General features: G+C 46.3%; 23 non-coding genes and 17 pseudogenes across 23 annotated transcripts; all 40 read left to right on the plus strand.

Annotated features, from left to right (window-relative positions):
- The first annotated feature begins 231 nt into the window (after positions 1-231).
- LOC145453219 (5S ribosomal RNA) lies at positions 232-350 on the plus strand. Its single transcript, XR_013919660.1, has one exon. It is a non-coding gene; the product is annotated as a 5S ribosomal RNA (ribosomal RNA).
- Positions 351-706: 356 nt separating this feature from the next.
- Positions 707-825, plus strand: LOC145453323 (5S ribosomal RNA). Its single transcript, XR_013919729.1, has one exon. It is a non-coding gene; the product is annotated as a 5S ribosomal RNA (ribosomal RNA).
- Positions 826-1179: 354 nt separating this feature from the next.
- On the plus strand, positions 1180-1299 carry LOC145450477 (5S ribosomal RNA; annotated as a pseudogene).
- A 394-nt stretch (positions 1300-1693) lies between these two features.
- Positions 1694-1812, plus strand: LOC145454596 (5S ribosomal RNA; annotated as a pseudogene).
- Positions 1813-1988: 176 nt separating this feature from the next.
- LOC145454602 (5S ribosomal RNA) lies at positions 1989-2107 on the plus strand (annotated as a pseudogene).
- A 354-nt stretch (positions 2108-2461) lies between these two features.
- On the plus strand, positions 2462-2580 carry LOC145453225 (5S ribosomal RNA). The gene has a single exon (XR_013919661.1). It is a non-coding gene; the product is annotated as a 5S ribosomal RNA (ribosomal RNA).
- A 356-nt stretch (positions 2581-2936) lies between these two features.
- On the plus strand, positions 2937-3055 carry LOC145453331 (5S ribosomal RNA). The gene has a single exon (XR_013919730.1). It is a non-coding gene; the product is annotated as a 5S ribosomal RNA (ribosomal RNA).
- A 354-nt stretch (positions 3056-3409) lies between these two features.
- LOC145450493 (5S ribosomal RNA) lies at positions 3410-3529 on the plus strand (annotated as a pseudogene).
- Positions 3530-3923: 394 nt separating this feature from the next.
- LOC145453527 (5S ribosomal RNA) lies at positions 3924-4042 on the plus strand. The gene has a single exon (XR_013919810.1). It is a non-coding gene; the product is annotated as a 5S ribosomal RNA (ribosomal RNA).
- Positions 4043-4397: 355 nt separating this feature from the next.
- LOC145453994 (5S ribosomal RNA) lies at positions 4398-4517 on the plus strand. The gene has a single exon (XR_013920002.1). It is a non-coding gene; the product is annotated as a 5S ribosomal RNA (ribosomal RNA).
- A 394-nt stretch (positions 4518-4911) lies between these two features.
- Positions 4912-5030, plus strand: LOC145450690 (5S ribosomal RNA; annotated as a pseudogene).
- Positions 5031-5384: 354 nt separating this feature from the next.
- Positions 5385-5503, plus strand: LOC145453231 (5S ribosomal RNA). Its single transcript, XR_013919662.1, has one exon. It is a non-coding gene; the product is annotated as a 5S ribosomal RNA (ribosomal RNA).
- Positions 5504-5859: 356 nt separating this feature from the next.
- LOC145452073 (5S ribosomal RNA) lies at positions 5860-5978 on the plus strand. Its single transcript, XR_013919187.1, has one exon. It is a non-coding gene; the product is annotated as a 5S ribosomal RNA (ribosomal RNA).
- Positions 5979-6332: 354 nt separating this feature from the next.
- On the plus strand, positions 6333-6452 carry LOC145453998 (5S ribosomal RNA). The gene has a single exon (XR_013920008.1). It is a non-coding gene; the product is annotated as a 5S ribosomal RNA (ribosomal RNA).
- Positions 6453-6848: 396 nt separating this feature from the next.
- Positions 6849-6967, plus strand: LOC145454284 (5S ribosomal RNA; annotated as a pseudogene).
- Positions 6968-7143: 176 nt separating this feature from the next.
- LOC145452573 (5S ribosomal RNA) lies at positions 7144-7262 on the plus strand. Its single transcript, XR_013919433.1, has one exon. It is a non-coding gene; the product is annotated as a 5S ribosomal RNA (ribosomal RNA).
- A 176-nt stretch (positions 7263-7438) lies between these two features.
- LOC145451527 (5S ribosomal RNA) lies at positions 7439-7548 on the plus strand (annotated as a pseudogene).
- A 394-nt stretch (positions 7549-7942) lies between these two features.
- LOC145453535 (5S ribosomal RNA) lies at positions 7943-8061 on the plus strand. Its single transcript, XR_013919811.1, has one exon. It is a non-coding gene; the product is annotated as a 5S ribosomal RNA (ribosomal RNA).
- Positions 8062-8237: 176 nt separating this feature from the next.
- On the plus strand, positions 8238-8356 carry LOC145453597 (5S ribosomal RNA). Its single transcript, XR_013919839.1, has one exon. It is a non-coding gene; the product is annotated as a 5S ribosomal RNA (ribosomal RNA).
- A 176-nt stretch (positions 8357-8532) lies between these two features.
- Positions 8533-8651, plus strand: LOC145452578 (5S ribosomal RNA). Its single transcript, XR_013919434.1, has one exon. It is a non-coding gene; the product is annotated as a 5S ribosomal RNA (ribosomal RNA).
- A 175-nt stretch (positions 8652-8826) lies between these two features.
- Positions 8827-8945, plus strand: LOC145454374 (5S ribosomal RNA; annotated as a pseudogene).
- A 176-nt stretch (positions 8946-9121) lies between these two features.
- Positions 9122-9240, plus strand: LOC145452582 (5S ribosomal RNA). Its single transcript, XR_013919435.1, has one exon. It is a non-coding gene; the product is annotated as a 5S ribosomal RNA (ribosomal RNA).
- Positions 9241-9416: 176 nt separating this feature from the next.
- Positions 9417-9536, plus strand: LOC145450398 (5S ribosomal RNA; annotated as a pseudogene).
- Positions 9537-9930: 394 nt separating this feature from the next.
- LOC145454606 (5S ribosomal RNA) lies at positions 9931-10049 on the plus strand (annotated as a pseudogene).
- A 176-nt stretch (positions 10050-10225) lies between these two features.
- Positions 10226-10345, plus strand: LOC145450412 (5S ribosomal RNA; annotated as a pseudogene).
- A 394-nt stretch (positions 10346-10739) lies between these two features.
- LOC145454620 (5S ribosomal RNA) lies at positions 10740-10858 on the plus strand (annotated as a pseudogene).
- Positions 10859-11212: 354 nt separating this feature from the next.
- LOC145453242 (5S ribosomal RNA) lies at positions 11213-11331 on the plus strand. The gene has a single exon (XR_013919664.1). It is a non-coding gene; the product is annotated as a 5S ribosomal RNA (ribosomal RNA).
- A 356-nt stretch (positions 11332-11687) lies between these two features.
- On the plus strand, positions 11688-11806 carry LOC145453338 (5S ribosomal RNA). Its single transcript, XR_013919736.1, has one exon. It is a non-coding gene; the product is annotated as a 5S ribosomal RNA (ribosomal RNA).
- Positions 11807-12160: 354 nt separating this feature from the next.
- Positions 12161-12280, plus strand: LOC145450498 (5S ribosomal RNA; annotated as a pseudogene).
- A 394-nt stretch (positions 12281-12674) lies between these two features.
- Positions 12675-12793, plus strand: LOC145453541 (5S ribosomal RNA). The gene has a single exon (XR_013919813.1). It is a non-coding gene; the product is annotated as a 5S ribosomal RNA (ribosomal RNA).
- A 355-nt stretch (positions 12794-13148) lies between these two features.
- On the plus strand, positions 13149-13268 carry LOC145450502 (5S ribosomal RNA; annotated as a pseudogene).
- Positions 13269-13662: 394 nt separating this feature from the next.
- Positions 13663-13781, plus strand: LOC145453547 (5S ribosomal RNA). The gene has a single exon (XR_013919815.1). It is a non-coding gene; the product is annotated as a 5S ribosomal RNA (ribosomal RNA).
- A 355-nt stretch (positions 13782-14136) lies between these two features.
- On the plus strand, positions 14137-14256 carry LOC145454004 (5S ribosomal RNA). Its single transcript, XR_013920011.1, has one exon. It is a non-coding gene; the product is annotated as a 5S ribosomal RNA (ribosomal RNA).
- A 394-nt stretch (positions 14257-14650) lies between these two features.
- Positions 14651-14769, plus strand: LOC145450553 (5S ribosomal RNA; annotated as a pseudogene).
- A 354-nt stretch (positions 14770-15123) lies between these two features.
- On the plus strand, positions 15124-15242 carry LOC145453245 (5S ribosomal RNA). Its single transcript, XR_013919665.1, has one exon. It is a non-coding gene; the product is annotated as a 5S ribosomal RNA (ribosomal RNA).
- Positions 15243-15598: 356 nt separating this feature from the next.
- LOC145452078 (5S ribosomal RNA) lies at positions 15599-15717 on the plus strand. The gene has a single exon (XR_013919188.1). It is a non-coding gene; the product is annotated as a 5S ribosomal RNA (ribosomal RNA).
- A 354-nt stretch (positions 15718-16071) lies between these two features.
- Positions 16072-16191, plus strand: LOC145454019 (5S ribosomal RNA). Its single transcript, XR_013920014.1, has one exon. It is a non-coding gene; the product is annotated as a 5S ribosomal RNA (ribosomal RNA).
- A 396-nt stretch (positions 16192-16587) lies between these two features.
- On the plus strand, positions 16588-16706 carry LOC145454290 (5S ribosomal RNA; annotated as a pseudogene).
- A 176-nt stretch (positions 16707-16882) lies between these two features.
- LOC145452588 (5S ribosomal RNA) lies at positions 16883-17001 on the plus strand. The gene has a single exon (XR_013919436.1). It is a non-coding gene; the product is annotated as a 5S ribosomal RNA (ribosomal RNA).
- Positions 17002-17177: 176 nt separating this feature from the next.
- LOC145451136 (5S ribosomal RNA) lies at positions 17178-17286 on the plus strand (annotated as a pseudogene).
- The last annotated feature ends 38 nt before the right edge of the window (positions 17287-17324 follow it).

The following is a 17324-nucleotide window of genomic DNA, read 5'->3' on the forward strand; positions in this document are numbered from 1 at the left end:
GTGCTGTTTTGACATGACGAAAATTCCAATAAAATAACTACTCTGACAGCGAGAGCTTACTTGTCTGTTTTTCGACCAGACACAAGAACAGAGCAGGACGCCAATGATATTCGACCTCTAGTTGGTCAGAAAGTGCCTCGGCGCAATAAGACTATCTACTATTCTGGCGTCTCGTCGACAGCATGGCGACGGAAATTGTCACATAAAACGGCACAGATCGTAACCACTGTCGCCTACGACCATACCACGTTGAATATACCCGATCTCGTCCGATCTCGGAAGTCAAGCAACGTTGGGCCCGGTTAGTACTTGCATGGGTGACCGGCTGGGAATACCGGGTGTAGTAGACGGCTTTTTCATTTTTTTCGCACAAACTCGATCAATTTGATCGCTGCGCTGTATTCACGTATGAAGTATCGCGCGAAATTTGTAATTGTAGTCGGCCTAACACATTTTCATGATATCGAAATCTCGTGCTGTTTTTACATGACGAAAATTCCAATAAAATAACTACTCTGACAGCGAGAGCTTACTTGTCTGTTTTTCGACCAGACACAAGAACAGAGCAGGACGCCAATGATATTCGACCTCTTGTTGGTCAGAAAGTGCCTCGGCGCAATAAGACTATCTATACTATTCTGGCGTCTCGTCGACAGCATGTCGACGGAAATTGTCACATAAAACGGCACAGATCGTAACCACTGTCGCCTACGACCATACCACGTTGAATATACCCGATCTCGTCCGATTTCGGAAGTCAAGCAACGTTGGGCCCGGTTAGTACTTGCATGGGTGACCGGCTGGGAATACCGGGTGTAGTAGGCGGCTTTTTCATTTTTTTCGCACAAACTCGATCAATTTGATCGCTGCGCTGTATTCACGTATGAAGTATCGCGCGAAATTTGTAATTGTAGTCGGCCTAACACATTTTCATGATATCGCAATCTCGTGCTGTTTTGACATGACGAAAATTCCAATAAAATAACTACTCTGACAGCGAGAGCTTACTTGTCTGTTTTTCGACCAGACACAAGAACAGAGCAGGACGACAATGATATTCGACTTCTAGTTGGTCAGAAAGTGCCTCGGCGCAATAAGACTATCTACTATTCTGGCGTCTCGTCGACAGCATGGCGACGGAAATTGTCACATAAAACGGCACAGATCGTAACCACTGTCGCCTACGACCATACCGCGTTGAATATACCCGATCTCGTCCGATCTCGGAAGTCAAGTAACGTTGGGCCCGGTTAGTACTTGCATGGGTGACCGGCTGGGAATACCGGGTGTAGGTAGGCGGCTTTTGCATTTTTTGTGCGCAAACTCGATCGTTTTGATTGCAACTGTTTTGTATGCGCACGTAGGCCTACGTACAACTATGATTGTCATCATTTGCTGGCCGCCGCTTATTTCAATTGGTAGTTATACTAGGCCTGACACATTGTCATTATATCGAAATCTCGTGCTGTTTTCACATGACGAAAAGTGCAATAAAATAACTACTCTGACAGCGAGAGCTTACTTGTGTGTTTGTCGACAAGATACAAGAACAGAGCAGGACGCCAATGATATTCGACCTCTAATTGGTCAGAAAGTGCCTCGGCGCAATAAGACTATCTACTATTCTGGCGTCTCGTCGACAGCATGGCGACGGAAATTGTCACATAAAACGGCACAGATCGTAACCACTGTCGCCTACGACCATACCACGTTGAATATACCCGATCTCGTCCGATCTCGGAAGTCGAGCAACGTTGGGCCCGGTTAGTACTTGCATGGGTGACCGGCTGGGAATACCGGGTGTAGTAGACGGCTTTTTCATTTTTTTCGCACAAACTCGATCAATTTGATCGCTGCGCTGCATTCACGTATGAAGTATCGCGCGAAATTTGTAATTGTAGTCGGCCTAACGCATTTTCATTATATCGCAATCGTCTTAGAGAAACGGACAATGTCACATAAAACGGCAGAAACTGTCTCGATCTGTCGCCTACGACCATACCACGTTGAATATACCCGATCTCGTCCGATCTCGGAAGTCGAGCAACGTTGGGCCCGGTTAGTACTTGCATGGGTGACCGGCTGGGAATACCGGGTGTAGTAGACGGCTTTTTCATTTTTTTCGCACAAACTCGATCAATTTGATCGCTGCGCTGTATTCACGTATGAAGTATCGCGCGAAATTTGTAATTGTAGTCGGCCTAACACATTTTCATGATATCGCAATCTCGTGCTGTTTTGACATGACGAAAATTCCAATAAAATAACTACTCTGACAGCGAGAGCTCACTTGTCTGTTTTTCGACCAGACACAAGAACAGAGCAGGACGCCAATGATATTCGACCTCTAGTTGGTCAGAAAGTGCCTCGGCGCAATAAGACTATCTACTATTCTGGCGTCTCGTCGACAGCATGGCGACGGAAATTGTCACATAAAACGGCACAGATCGTAACCACTGTCGCCTACGACCATACCACGTTGAATATACCCGATCTCGTCCGATCTCGGAAGTCAAGCAACGTTGGGCCCGGTTAGTACTTGCATGGGTGACCGGCTGGGAATACCGGGTGTAGTAGACGGCTTTTTCATTTTTTTCGCACAAACTCGATCAATTTGATCGCTGCGCTGTATTCACGTATGAAGTATCGCGCGAAATTTGTAATTGTAGTCGGCCTAACACATTTTCATGATATCGAAATCTCGTGCTGTTTTTACATGACGAAAATTCCAATAAAATAACTACTCTGACAGCGAGAGCTTACTTGTCTGTTTTTCGACCAGACACAAGAACAGAGCAGGACGCCAATGATATTCGACCTCTTGTTGGTCAGAAAGTGCCTCGGCGCAATAAGACTATCTATACTATTCTGGCGTCTCGTCGACAGCATGTCGACGGAAATTGTCACATAAAACGGCACAGATCGTAACCACTGTCGCCTACGACCATACCACGTTGAATATACCCGATCTCGTCCGATTTCGGAAGTCAAGCAACGTTGGGCCCGGTTAGTACTTGCATGGGTGACCGGCTGGGAATACCGGGTGTAGTAGGCGGCTTTTTCATTTTTTTCGCACAAACTCGATCAATTTGATCGCTGCGCTGTATTCACGTATGAAGTATCGCGCGAAATTTGTAATTGTAGTCGGCCTAACACATTTTCATGATATCGCAATCTCGTGCTGTTTTGACATGACGAAAATTCCAATAAAATAACTACTCTGACAGCGAGAGCTTACTTGTCTGTTTTTCGACCAGACACAAGAACAGAGCAGGACGACAATGATATTCGACTTCTAGTTGGTCAGAAAGTGCCTCGGCGCAATAAGACTATCTACTATTCTGGCGTCTCGTCGACAGCATGGCGACGGAAATTGTCACATAAAACGGCACAGATCGTAACCACTGTCGCCTACGACCATACCGCGTTGAATATACCCGATCTCGTCCGATCTCGGAAGTCAAGTAACGTTGGGCCCGGTTAGTACTTGCATGGGTGACCGGCTGGGAATACCGGGTGTAGGTAGGCGGCTTTTGCATTTTTTGTGCGCAAACTCGATCGTTTTGATTGCAACTGTTTTGTATGCGCACGTAGGCCTACGTACAACTATGATTGTCATCATTTGCTGGCCGCCGCTTATTTCAATTGGTAGTTATACTAGGCCTGACACATTGTCATTATATCGAAATCTCGTGCTGTTTTCACATGACGAAAAGTGCAATAAAATAACTACTCTGACAGCGAGAGCTTACTTGTGTGTTTGTCGACAAGATACAAGAACAGAGCAGGACGCCAATGATATTCGACCTCTAATTGGTCAGAAAGTGCCTCGGCGCAATAAGACTATCTACTATTCTGGCGTCTCGTCGACAGCATGGCGACGGAAATTGTCACATAAAACGGCACAGATCGTAACCACTGTCGCCTACGACCATACCACGTTGAATATACCCGATCTCGTCCGATCTCGGAAGTCGAGCAACGTTGGGCCCGGTTAGTACTTGCATGGGTGACCGGCTGGGAATACCGGGTGTAGTAGGCGGCTTTTTCATTTTTTTTCGCACAAACTCGATCAATTTGATCGCTGCGCTGTATTCACGTATGAAGTATCGCGCGAAATTTGTAATTGTAGTCGGCCTAACACATTTTCATGATATCGCAATCTCGTGCTGTTTTGACATGACGAAAATTCCAATAAAATAACTACTCTGACAGCGAGAGCTTACTTGTCTGTTTTTGGACCAGACACAAGAACAGAGCAGGACGCCAATGATATTCGACTTCTAGTTGGTCAGAAAGTGCCTCGGCGCAATAAGACTATCTACTATTCTGGCGTCTCGTCGACAGCATGGCGACGGAAATTGTCACATAAAACGGCACAGATCGTAACCACTGTCGCCTACGACCATACCGCGTTGAATATACCCGATCTCGTCCGATCTCGGAAGTCAAGCAACGTTGGGCCCGGTTAGTACTTGCATGGGTGACCGGCTGGGAATACCGGGTGTAGGTAGGCGGCTTTTGCATTTTTTGTGCGCAAACTCGATCGTTTTGATTGCAACTGTTTTGTATGCGCACGTAGGCCTACGTACAACTATGATTGTCATCATTTGCTGGCCGCCGCTTATTTCAATTGGTAGTTATACTAGGCCTGACACATTGTCATTATATCGAAATCTCGTGCTGTTTTCACATGACGAAAAGTGCAATAAAATAACTACTCTGACAGCGAGAGCTTACTTGTGTGTTTGTCGACAAGATACAAGAACAGAGCAGGACGCCAATGATATTCGACCTCTAATTGGTCAGAAAGTGCCTCGGCGCAATAAGACTATCTACTATTCTGGCGTCTCGTCGACAGCATGGCGACGGAAATTGTCACATAAAACGGCACAGATCGTAACCACTGTCGCCTACGACCATACCACGTTGAATATACCCGATCTCGTCCGATCTCGGTAGTCGAGCAACGATGGGCCCGGTTAGTACTTGCATGGGTGACCGGCTGGGAATACCGGGTGTAGTAGACGGCTTTTTCATTTTTTTCGCACAAACTCGATCAATTTGATCGCTGCGCTGTATTCACGTATGAAGTATCGCGCGAAATTTGTAATTGTAGTCGGCCTAACACATTTTCATGATATCGCAATCTCGTGCTGTTTTGACATGACGAAAATTCCAATAAAATAACTACTCTGACAGCGAGAGCTTACTTGTCTGTTTTTCGACCAGACACAAGAACAGAGCAGGACGCCAATGATATTCGACCTCTAGTTGGTCAGAAAGTGCCTCGGCGCAATAAGACTATCTACTATTCTGGCGTCTCGTCGACAGCATGGCGACGGAAATTGTCACATAAAACGGCACAGATCGTAACCACTGTCGCCTACGACCATACCACGTTGAATATACCCGATCTCGTCCGATCTCGGAAGTCAAGCAACGTTGGGCCCGGTTAGTACTTGCATGGGTGACCGGCTGGGAATACCGGGTGTAGTAGACGGCTTTTTCATTTTTTTCGCACAAACTCGATCAATTTGATCGCTGCGCTGTATTCACGTATGAAGTATCGCGCGAAATTTGTAATTGTAGTCGGCCTAACACATTTTCATGATATCGAAATCTCGTGCTGTTTTTACATGACGAAAATTCCAATAAAATAACTACTCTGACAGCGAGAGCTTACTTGTCTGTTTTTCGACCAGACACAAGAACAGAGCAGGACGCCAATGATATTCGACCTCTTGTTGGTCAGAAAGTGCCTCGGCGCAATAAGACTATCTATACTATTCTGGCGTCTCGTCGACAGCATGGCGACGGAAATTGTCACATAAAACGGCACAGATCGTAACCACTGTCGCCTACGACCATACCACGTTGAATATACCCGATCTCGTCCGATCTCGGAAGTCAAGCAACGTTGGGCCCGGTTAGTACTTGCATGGGTGACCGGCTGGGAATACCGGGTGTAGTAGGCGGCTTTTTCATTTTTTTCGCACAAACTCGATCAATTTGATCGCTGCGCTGTATTCACGTATGAAGTATCGCGCGAAATTTGTAATTGTAGTCGGCCTAACACATTTTCATGATATCGCAATCTCGTGCTGTTTTGACATGACGAAAATTCCAATAAAATAACTACTCTGACAGCGAGAGCTTACTTGTCTGTTTTTCGACCAGACACAAGAACAGAGCAGGACGACAATGATATTCGACTTCTAGTTGGTCAGAAAGTGCCTCGGCGCAATAAGACTATCTACTATTCTGGCGTCTCGTCGACAGCATGGCGACGGAAATTGTCACATAAAACGGCACAGATCGTAACCACTGTCGCCTACGACCATACCGCGTTGAATATACCCGATCTCGTCCGATCTCGGAAGTCAAGCAACGTTGGGCCCGGTTAGTACTTGCATGGGTGACCGGCTGGGAATACCGGGTGTAGGTAGGCGGCTTTTGCATTTTTTGTGCGCAAACTCGATCGTTTTGATTGCAACTGTTTTGTATGCGCACGTAGGCCTACGTACAACTATGATTGTCATCATTTGCTGGCCGCCGCTTATTTCAATTGGTAGTTATACTAGGCCTGACACATTGTCATTATATCGAAATCTCGTGCTGTTTTCACATGACGAAAAGTGCAATAAAATAACTACTCTGACAGCGAGAGCATACTTGTGTGTTTGTCGACAAGATACAAGAACAGAGCAGGACGCCAATGATATTCGACCTCTAGTTGGTCAGAAAGTGCCTCGGCGCAATAAGACTATCTATACTATTCTGGCGTCTCGTCGACAGCATGGCGACGTAAATTGTCACTAAAAACGGCACAGATCGTAACCACTGTCGCCTACGACCATACCACGTTGAATATACCCGATCTCGTCCGATCTCGGAAGTCAAGCAATGTTTGGCCCGGTTAGTACTTGCATGGGTGACCGGCTGGGAATACCGGGTGTAGTAGGCGGCTTTTTCATTTTTTTCGCACAAACTCGATCAATTTGATCGCTGCGCTGTATTCACGTATGAAGTATCGCGCGAAATTTGTAATTGAAGTCGGCCTAACGCATTTTCATTATATCGCAATCGTCTTAGAGAAACGGACAATGTCACATAAAACGGCAGAAACTGTCACGATCTGTCGCCTACGACCATACCACGTTGAATATACCCGATCTCGTCCGATCTCGGAAGTCAAGTAACGTTGGGCCCGGTTAGTACTTGCATGGGTGACCGGCTGGGAATACCGGGTGTAGTAGGCGGCTTTTTCATTTTTTTCGCACAAACTCGATCAATTTGATCGCTGCGCTGTATTCACGTATGAAGTATCGCGCGAAATTTGTAATTGTAGTCGGCCTAACGCATTTTCATTATATCGCAATCGTCTAAAAGAAACGGATAATGTCACATAAAACGGCAGAAACTGACACGATCTGTCGCCTACGACCATACCACGTTGAATATACCCGATCTCGGAAGTCAAGTAACGTTGGGCCCGGTTAGTACTTGCATGGGTGACCGGCTGGGAATACCGGGTGTAGGTAGGCGGCTTTTGCATTTTTTGTGCGCAAACTCGATCGTTTTGATTGCAACTGTTTTGTATGCGCACGTAGGCCTACGTACAACTATGATTGTCATCATTTGCTGGCCGCCGCTTATTTCAATTGGTAGTTATACTAGGCCTGACACATTGTCATTATATCGAAATCTCGTGCTGTTTTCACATGACGAAAAGTGCAATAAAATAACTACTCTGACAGCGAGAGCTTACTTGTGTGTTTGTCGACAAGATACAAGAACAGAGCAGGACGCCAATGATATTCGACCTCTAATTGGTCAGAAAGTGCCTCGGCGCAATAAGACTATCTACTATTCTGGCGTCTCGTCGACAGCATGGCGACGGAAATTGTCACATAAAACGGCACAGATCGTAACCACTGTCGCCTACGACCATACCACGTTGAATATACCCGATCTCGTCCGATCTCGGAAGTCGAGCAACGTTGGGCCCGGTTAGTACTTGCATGGGTGACCGGCTGGGAATACCGGGTGTAGTAGGCGGCTTTTTCATTTTTTTCGCACAAACTCGATCAATTTGATCGCTGCGCTGTATTCACGTATGAAGTATCGCGCGAAATTTGTAATTGTAGTCGGCCTAACGCATTTTCATTATATCGCAATCGTCTTAGAGAAACGGACAATGTCACATAAAACGGCAGAAACTGTCTCGATTTGTCGCCTACGACCATACCACGTTGAATATACCCGATCTCGTCCGCTCTCGGAAGTCAAGTAACGTTGGGCCCGGTTAGTACTTGAATGGGTGACCGGCTGGGAATACCGGGTGTAGTAGGCGGCTTTTTCATTTTTTTCGCACAAACTCGATCAATTTGATCGCTGCGCTGTATTCACGTATGAAGTATCGCGCGAAATTTGTAATTGTAGTCGGCCTAACGCATTTTCATTATATCGCAATCGTCTTAGAGAAACGGACAATGTCACATAAAACGGCAGAAACTGTCTCGATCTGTCGCCTACGACCATACCACGTTGAATATACCCGATCTCGTCCGATCTCGGAAGTCAAGTAACGTTGGGCCCGGTTAGTACTTGCATGGGTGACCGGCTGGGAATACCGGGTGTAGTAGGCGGCTTTTTCATTTTTTTCGCACAAACTCGATCAATTTGATCGCTGCGCTGTATTCACGTATGAAGTATCGCGCGAAATTTGTAATTGTAGTCGGCCTAACGCATTTTCATTATATCGCATCGTCTTAGAGAAACGGACAATGTCACATAAAACGGCAGAAACTGTCTCGATCTGTCGCCTACGACCATACCACGTTGAATATACCCGATCTCGTCCGATCTCGGAAGTCAAGTAACGTTGGGCACGGTTAGTACTTGCATGGGTGACCGGCTGGGAATACCGGGTGTAGTAGGCGGCTTTTTCATTTTTTTCGCACAAACTCGATCAATTTGATCGCTGCGCTGTATTCACGTATGAAGTATCGCGCGAAATTTGTAATTGTAGTCGGCCTAACGCATTTTCATTATATCGCAATCGTCTTAGAGAAACGGACAATGTCACATAAAACGGCAGAAACTGTCTCGATCTGTCGCCTACGACCATACCACGTTGAATATACCCGATCTCGTCCGATCTCGGAAGTCAAGTAACGTTGGGCCCGGTTAGTACTTGCATGGGTGACCGGCTGGGAATACCGGGTGTAGTAGGCGGCATTTTCATTTTTTTCGCACAAACTCGATCAATTTGATCGCTGCGCTGTATTCACGTATGAAGTATCGCGCGAAATTTGTAATTGTAGTCGGCCTAACGCATTTTCATTATATCGCAATCGTCCTAGAGAAACGGACAATGTCACATAAAACGGCAGAAACTGTCTCGATCTGTCGCCTACGACCATACCACGTTGAATATACCCGATCTCGTCCGATCTCGGAAGTCAAGTAACGTTGGGCCCGGTTAGTACTTGCATGGGTGACCGGCTGGGAATACCGGGTGTAGGTAGGCGGCTTTTGCATTTTTTGTGCGCAAACTCGATCGTTTTGATTGCAACTGTTTTGTATGCGCACGTAGGCCTACGTACAACTATGATTGTCATCATTTGCTGGCCGCCGCTTATTTCAATTGGTAGTTATACTAGGCCTGACACATTGTCATTATATCGAAATCTCGTGCTGTTTTCACATGACGAAAAGTGCAATAAAATAACTACTCTGACAGCGAGAGCTTACTTGTGTGTTTGTCGACAAGATACAAGAACAGAGCAGGACGCCAATGATATTCGACCTCTAATTGGTCAGAAAGTGCCTCGGCGCAATAAGACTATCTACTATTCTGGCGTCTCGTCGACAGCATGGCGACGGAAATTGTCACATAAAACGGCACAGATCGTAACCACTGTCGCCTACGACCATACCACGTTGAATATACCCGATCTCGTCCGATCTCGGAAGTCGAGCAACGTTGGGCCCGGTTAGTACTTGCATGGGTGACCGGCTGGGAATACCGGGTGTAGTAGACGGCTTTTTCATTTTTTTCGCACAAACTCGATCAATTTGATCGCTGCGCTGTATTCACGTATGAAGTATCGCGCGAAATTTGTAATTGTAGTCGGCCTAACGCATTTTCATTATATCGCAATCGTCTTAGAGAAACGGACAATGTCACATAAAACGGCAGAAACTGTCTCGATCTGTCGCCTACGACCATACCACGTTGAATATACCCGATCTCGTCCGATCTCGGAAGTCAAGTAACGTTGGGCCCGGTTAGTACTTGCATGGGTGACCGGCTGGGAATACCGGGTGTAGGTAGGCGGCTTTTGCATTTTTTGTGCGCAAACTCGATCGTTTTGATTGCAACTGTTTTGTATGCGCACGTAGGCCTACGTACAACTATGATTGTCATCATTTGCTGGCCGCCGCTTATTTCAATTGGTAGTTATACTAGGCCTGACACCGTGTCATTATATCGAAATCTCGTGCTGTTTTCACATGACGAAAAGTGCAATAAAATAACTACTCTGACAGCGAGAGCTTACTTGTGTGTTTGTCGACAAGATACAAGAACAGAGCAGGACGCCAATGATATTCGACCTCTAATTGGTCAGAAAGTGCCTCGGCGCAATAAGACTATCTACTATTCTGGCGTCTCGTCGACAGCATGGCGACGGAAATTGTCACATAAAACGGCACAGATCGTAACCACTGTCGCCTACGACCATACCACGTTGAATATACCCGATCTCGTCCGATCTCGGAAGTCGAGCAACGTTGGGCCCGGTTAGTACTTGCATGGGTGACCGGCTGGGAATACCGGGTGTAGTAGACGGCTTTTTCATTTTTTTCGCACAAACTCGATCAATTTGATCGCTGCGCTGTATTCACGTATGAAGTATCGCGCGAAATTTGTAATTGTAGTCGGCCTAACACATTTTCATGATATCGCAATCTCGTGCTGTTTTGACATGACGAAAATTCCAATAAAATAACTACTCTGACAGCGAGAGCTTACTTGTCTGTTTTTCGACCAGACACAAGAACAGAGCAGGACGCCAATGATATTCGACCTCTAGTTGGTCAGAAAGTGCCTCGGCGCAATAAGACTATCTACTATTCTGGCGTCTCGTCGACAGCATGGCGACGGAAATTGTCACATAAAACGGCACAGATCGTAACCACTGTCGCCTACGACCATACCACGTTGAATATACCCGATCTCGTCCGATCTCGGAAGTCAAGCAACGTTGGGCCCGGTTAGTACTTGCATGGGTGACCGGCTGGGAATACCGGGTGTAGTAGACGGCTTTTTCATTTTTTTCGCACAAACTCGATCAATTTGATCGCTGCGCTGTATTCACGTATGAAGTATCGCGCGAAATTTGTAATTGTAGTCGGCCTAACACATTTTCATGATATCGAAATCTCGTGCTGTTTTTACATGACGAAAATTCCAATAAAATAACTACTCTGACAGCGAGAGCTTACTTGTCTGTTTTTCGACCAGACACAAGAACAGAGCAGGACGCCAATGATATTCGACCTCTTGTTGGTCAGAAAGTGCCTCGGCGCAATAAGACTATCTATACTATTCTGGCGTCTCGTCGACAGCATGTCGACGGAAATTGTCACATAAAACGGCACAGATCGTAACCACTGTCGCCTACGACCATACCACGTTGAATATACCCGATCTCGTCCGATTTCGGAAGTCAAGCAACGTTGGGCCCGGTTAGTACTTGCATGGGTGACCGGCTGGGAATACCGGGTGTAGTAGGCGGCTTTTTCATTTTTTTCGCACAAACTCGATCAATTTGATCGCTGCGCTGTATTCACGTATGAAGTATCGCGCGAAATTTGTAATTGTAGTCGGCCTAACACATTTTCATGATATCGCAATCTCGTGCTGTTTTGACATGACGAAAATTCCAATAAAATAACTACTCTGACAGCGAGAGCTTACTTGTCTGTTTTTCGACCAGACACAAGAACAGAGCAGGACGACAATGATATTCGACTTCTAGTTGGTCAGAAAGTGCCTCGGCGCAATAAGACTATCTACTATTCTGGCGTCTCGTCGACAGCATGGCGACGGAAATTGTCACATAAAACGGCACAGATCGTAACCACTGTCGCCTACGACCATACCGCGTTGAATATACCCGATCTCGTCCGATCTCGGAAGTCAAGTAACGTTGGGCCCGGTTAGTACTTGCATGGGTGACCGGCTGGGAATACCGGGTGTAGGTAGGCGGCTTTTGCATTTTTTGTGCGCAAACTCGATCGTTTTGATTGCAACTGTTTTGTATGCGCACGTAGGCCTACGTACAACTATGATTGTCATCATTTGCTGGCCGCCGCTTATTTCAATTGGTAGTTATACTAGGCCTGACACATTGTCATTATATCGAAATCTCGTGCTGTTTTCACATGACGAAAAGTGCAATAAAATAACTACTCTGACAGCGAGAGCTTCCTTGTGTGTTTGTCGACAAGATACAAGAACAGAGCAGGACGCCAATGATATTCGACCTCTAATTGGTCAGAAAGTGCCTCGGCGCAATAAGACTATCTACTATTCTGGCGTCTCGTCGACAGCATGGCGACGGAAATTGTCACATAAAACGGCACAGATCGTAACCACTGTCGCCTACGACCATACCACGTTGAATATACCCGATCTCGTCCGATCTCGGAAGTCGAGCAACGTTGGGCCCGGTTAGTACTTGCATGGGTGACCGGCTGGGAATACCGGGTGTAGTAGGCGGCTTTTTCATTTTTTTTCGCACAAACTCGATCAATTTGATCGCTGCGCTGTATTCACGTATGAAGTATCGCGCGAAATTTGTAATTGTAGTCGGCCTAACACATTTTCATGATATCGCAATCTCGTGCTGTTTTGACATGACGAAAATTCCAATAAAATAACTACTCTGACAGCGAGAGCTTACTTGTCTGTTTTTCGACCAGACACAAGAACAGAGCAGGACGACAATGATATTCGACTTCTAGTTGGTCAGAAAGTGCCTCGGCGCAATAAGACTATCTACTATTCTGGCGTCTCGTCGACAGCATGGCGACGGAAATTGTCACATAAAACGGCACAGATCGTAACCACTGTCGCCTACGACCATACCGCGTTGAATATACCCGATCTCGTCCGATCTCGGAAGTCAAGTAACGTTGGGCCCGGTTAGTACTTGCATGGGTGACCGGCTGGGAATACCGGGTGTAGGTAGGCGGCTTTTGCATTTTTTGTGCGCAAACTCGATCGTTTTGATTGCAACTGTTTTGTATGCGCACGTAGGCCTACGTACAACTATGATTGTCATCATTTGCTGGCCGCCGCTTATTTCAATTGGTAGTTATACTAGGCCTGACACATTGTCATTATATCGAAATCTCGTGCTGTTTTCACATGACGAAAAGTGCAATAAAATAACTACTCTGACAGCGAGAGCTTCCTTGTGTGTTTGTCGACAAGATACAAGAACAGAGCAGGACGCCAATGATATTCGACCTCTAATTGGTCAGAAAGTGCCTCGGCGCAATAAGACTATCTACTATTCTGGCGTCTCGTCGACAGCATGGCGACGGAAATTGTCACATAAAACGGCACAGATCGTAACCACTGTCGCCTACGACCATACCACGTTGAATATACCCGATCTCGTCCGATCTCGGAAGTCGAGCAACGTTGGGCCCGGTTAGTACTTGCATGGGTGACCGGCTGGGAATACCGGGTGTAGTAGGCGGCTTTTTCATTTTTTTTCGCACAAACTCGATCAATTTGATCGCTGCGCTGTATTCACGTATGAAGTATCGCGCGAAATTTGTAATTGTAGTCGGCCTAACACATTTTCATGATATCGCAATCTCGTGCTGTTTTGACATGACGAAAATTCCAATAAAATAACTACTCTGACAGCGAGAGCTTACTTGTCTGTTTTTGGACCAGACACAAGAACAGAGCAGGACGCCAATGATATTCGACTTCTAGTTGGTCAGAAAGTGCCTCGGCGCAATAAGACTATCTACTATTCTGGCGTCTCGTCGACAGCATGGCGACGGAAATTGTCACATAAAACGGCACAGATCGTAACCACTGTCGCCTACGACCATACCGCGTTGAATATACCCGATCTCGTCCGATCTCGGAAGTCAAGCAACGTTGGGCCCGGTTAGTACTTGCATGGGTGACCGGCTGGGAATACCGGGTGTAGGTAGGCGGCTTTTGCATTTTTTGTGCGCAAACTCGATCGTTTTGATTGCAACTGTTTTGTATGCGCACGTAGGCCTACGTACAACTATGATTGTCATCATTTGCTGGCCGCCGCTTATTTCAATTGGTAGTTATACTAGGCCTGACACATTGTCATTATATCGAAATCTCGTGCTGTTTTCACATGACGAAAAGTGCAATAAAATAACTACTCTGACAGCGAGAGCTTACTTGTGTGTTTGTCGACAAGATACAAGAACAGAGCAGGACGCCAATGATATTCGACCTCTAATTGGTCAGAAAGTGCCTCGGCGCAATAAGACTATCTACTATTCTGGCGTCTCGTCGACAGCATGGCGACGGAAATTGTCACATAAAACGGCACAGATCGTAACCACTGTCGCCTACGACCATACCACGTTGAATATACCCGATCTCGTCCGATCTCGGTAGTCGAGCAACGTTGGGCCCGGTTAGTACTTGCATGGGTGACCGGCTGGGAATACCGGGTGTAGTAGACGGCTTTTTCATTTTTTTCGCACAAACTCGATCAATTTGATCGCTGCGCTGTATTCACGTATGAAGTATCGCGCGAAATTTGTAATTGTAGTCGGCCTAACACATTTTCATGATATCGCAATCTCGTGCTGTTTTGACATGACGAAAATTCCAATAAAATAACTACTCTGACAGCGAGAGCTTACTTGTCTGTTTTTCGACCAGACACAAGAACAGAGCAGGACGCCAATGATATTCGACCTCTAGTTGGTCAGAAAGTGCCTCGGCGCAATAAGACTATCTACTATTCTGGCGTCTCGTCGACAGCATGGCGACGGAAATTGTCACATAAAACGGCACAGATCGTAACCACTGTCGCCTACGACCATACCACGTTGAATATACCCGATCTCGTCCGATCTCGGAAGTCAAGCAACGTTGGGCCCGGTTAGTACTTGCATGGGTGACCGGCTGGGAATACCGGGTGTAGTAGACGGCTTTTTCATTTTTTTCGCACAAACTCGATCAATTTGATCGCTGCGCTGTATTCACGTATGAAGTATCGCGCGAAATTTGTAATTGTAGTCGGCCTAACACATTTTCATGATATCGAAATCTCGTGCTGTTTTTACATGACGAAAATTCCAATAAAATAACTACTCTGACAGCGAGAGCTTACTTGTCTGTTTTTCGACCAGACACAAGAACAGAGCAGGACGCCAATGATATTCGACCTCTTGTTGGTCAGAAAGTGCCTCGGCGCAATAAGACTATCTATACTATTCTGGCGTCTCGTCGACAGCATGGCGACGGAAATTGTCACATAAAACGGCACAGATCGTAACCACTGTCGCCTACGACCATACCACGTTGAATATACCCGATCTCGTCCGATCTCGGAAGTCAAGCAACGTTGGGCCCGGTTAGTACTTGCATGGGTGACCGGCTGGGAATACCGGGTGTAGTAGGCGGCTTTTTCATTTTTTTCGCACAAACTCGATCAATTTGATCGCTGCGCTGTATTCACGTATGAAGTATCGCGCGAAATTTGTAATTGTAGTCGGCCTAACACATTTTCATGATATCGCAATCTCGTGCTGTTTTGACATGACGAAAATTCCAATAAAATAACTACTCTGACAGCGAGAGCTTACTTGTCTGTTTTTCGACCAGACACAAGAACAGAGCAGGACGACAATGATATTCGACTTCTAGTTGGTCAGAAAGTGCCTCGGCGCAATAAGACTATCTACTATTCTGGCGTCTCGTCGACAGCATGGCGACGGAAATTGTCACATAAAACGGCACAGATCGTAACCACTGTCGCCTACGACCATACCGCGTTGAATATACCCGATCTCGTCCGATCTCGGAAGTCAAGCAACGTTGGGCCCGGTTAGTACTTGCATGGGTGACCGGCTGGGAATACCGGGTGTAGGTAGGCGGCTTTTGCATTTTTTGTGCGCAAACTCGATCGTTTTGATTGCAACTGTTTTGTATGCGCACGTAGGCCTACGTACAACTATGATTGTCATCATTTGCTGGCCGCCGCTTATTTCAATTGGTAGTTATACTAGGCCTGACACATTGTCATTATATCGAAATCTCGTGCTGTTTTCACATGACGAAAAGTGCAATAAAATAACTACTCTGACAGCGAGAGCATACTTGTGTGTTTGTCGACAAGATACAAGAACAGAGCAGGACGCCAATGATATTCGACCTCTAGTTGGTCAGAAAGTGCCTCGGCGCAATAAGACTATCTATACTATTCTGGCGTCTCGTCGACAGCATGGCGACGTAAATTGTCACTAAAAACGGCACAGATCGTAACCACTGTCGCCTACGACCATACCACGTTGAATATACCCGATCTCGTCCGATCTCGGAAGTCAAGCAATGTTTGGCCCGGTTAGTACTTGCATGGGTGACCGGCTGGGAATACCGGGTGTAGTAGGCGGCTTTTTCATTTTTTTCGCACAAACTCGATCAATTTGATCGCTGCGCTGTATTCACGTATGAAGTATCGCGCGAAATTTGTAATTGTAGTCGGCCTAACGCATTTTCATTATATCGCAATCGTCTTAGAGAAACGGACAATGTCACATAAAACGGCAGAAACTGTCACGATCTGTCGCCTACGACCATACCACGTTGAATATACCCGATCTCGTCCGATCTCGGAAGTCAAGTAACGTTGGGCCCGGTTAGTACTTGCATGGGTGACCGGCTGGGAATACCGGGTGTAGTAGGCGGCTTTTTCATTTTTTTCGCACAAACTCGATCAATTTGATCGCTGCGCTGTATTCACGTATGAAGTATCGCGCGAAATTTGTAATTGTAGTCGGCCTAACGCATTTTCATTATATCGCAATCGTCTAAAAGAAACGGATAATGTCACATAAAACGGCAGAAACTGACACGATCTGTCGCCTACGACCATACCACGTTGAATATACCCGATCTCGGAAGTCAAGTAACGTTGGGCCCGGTTAGTACTTGCATGGGTGACCGGCTGGGAATACCGGGTGTAGTAGGCGGCTTTTTCATTTTTTTCGCACAAACTCGATCAATTTGA

This window comes from Botryllus schlosseri, chromosome 1 (genome assembly GCF_051294905.1).
Source record: "Botryllus schlosseri isolate E-star chromosome 1, Bs_hap1, whole genome shotgun sequence".
Classification (NCBI taxonomy): domain Eukaryota; kingdom Metazoa; phylum Chordata; class Ascidiacea; order Stolidobranchia; family Styelidae; genus Botryllus; species Botryllus schlosseri.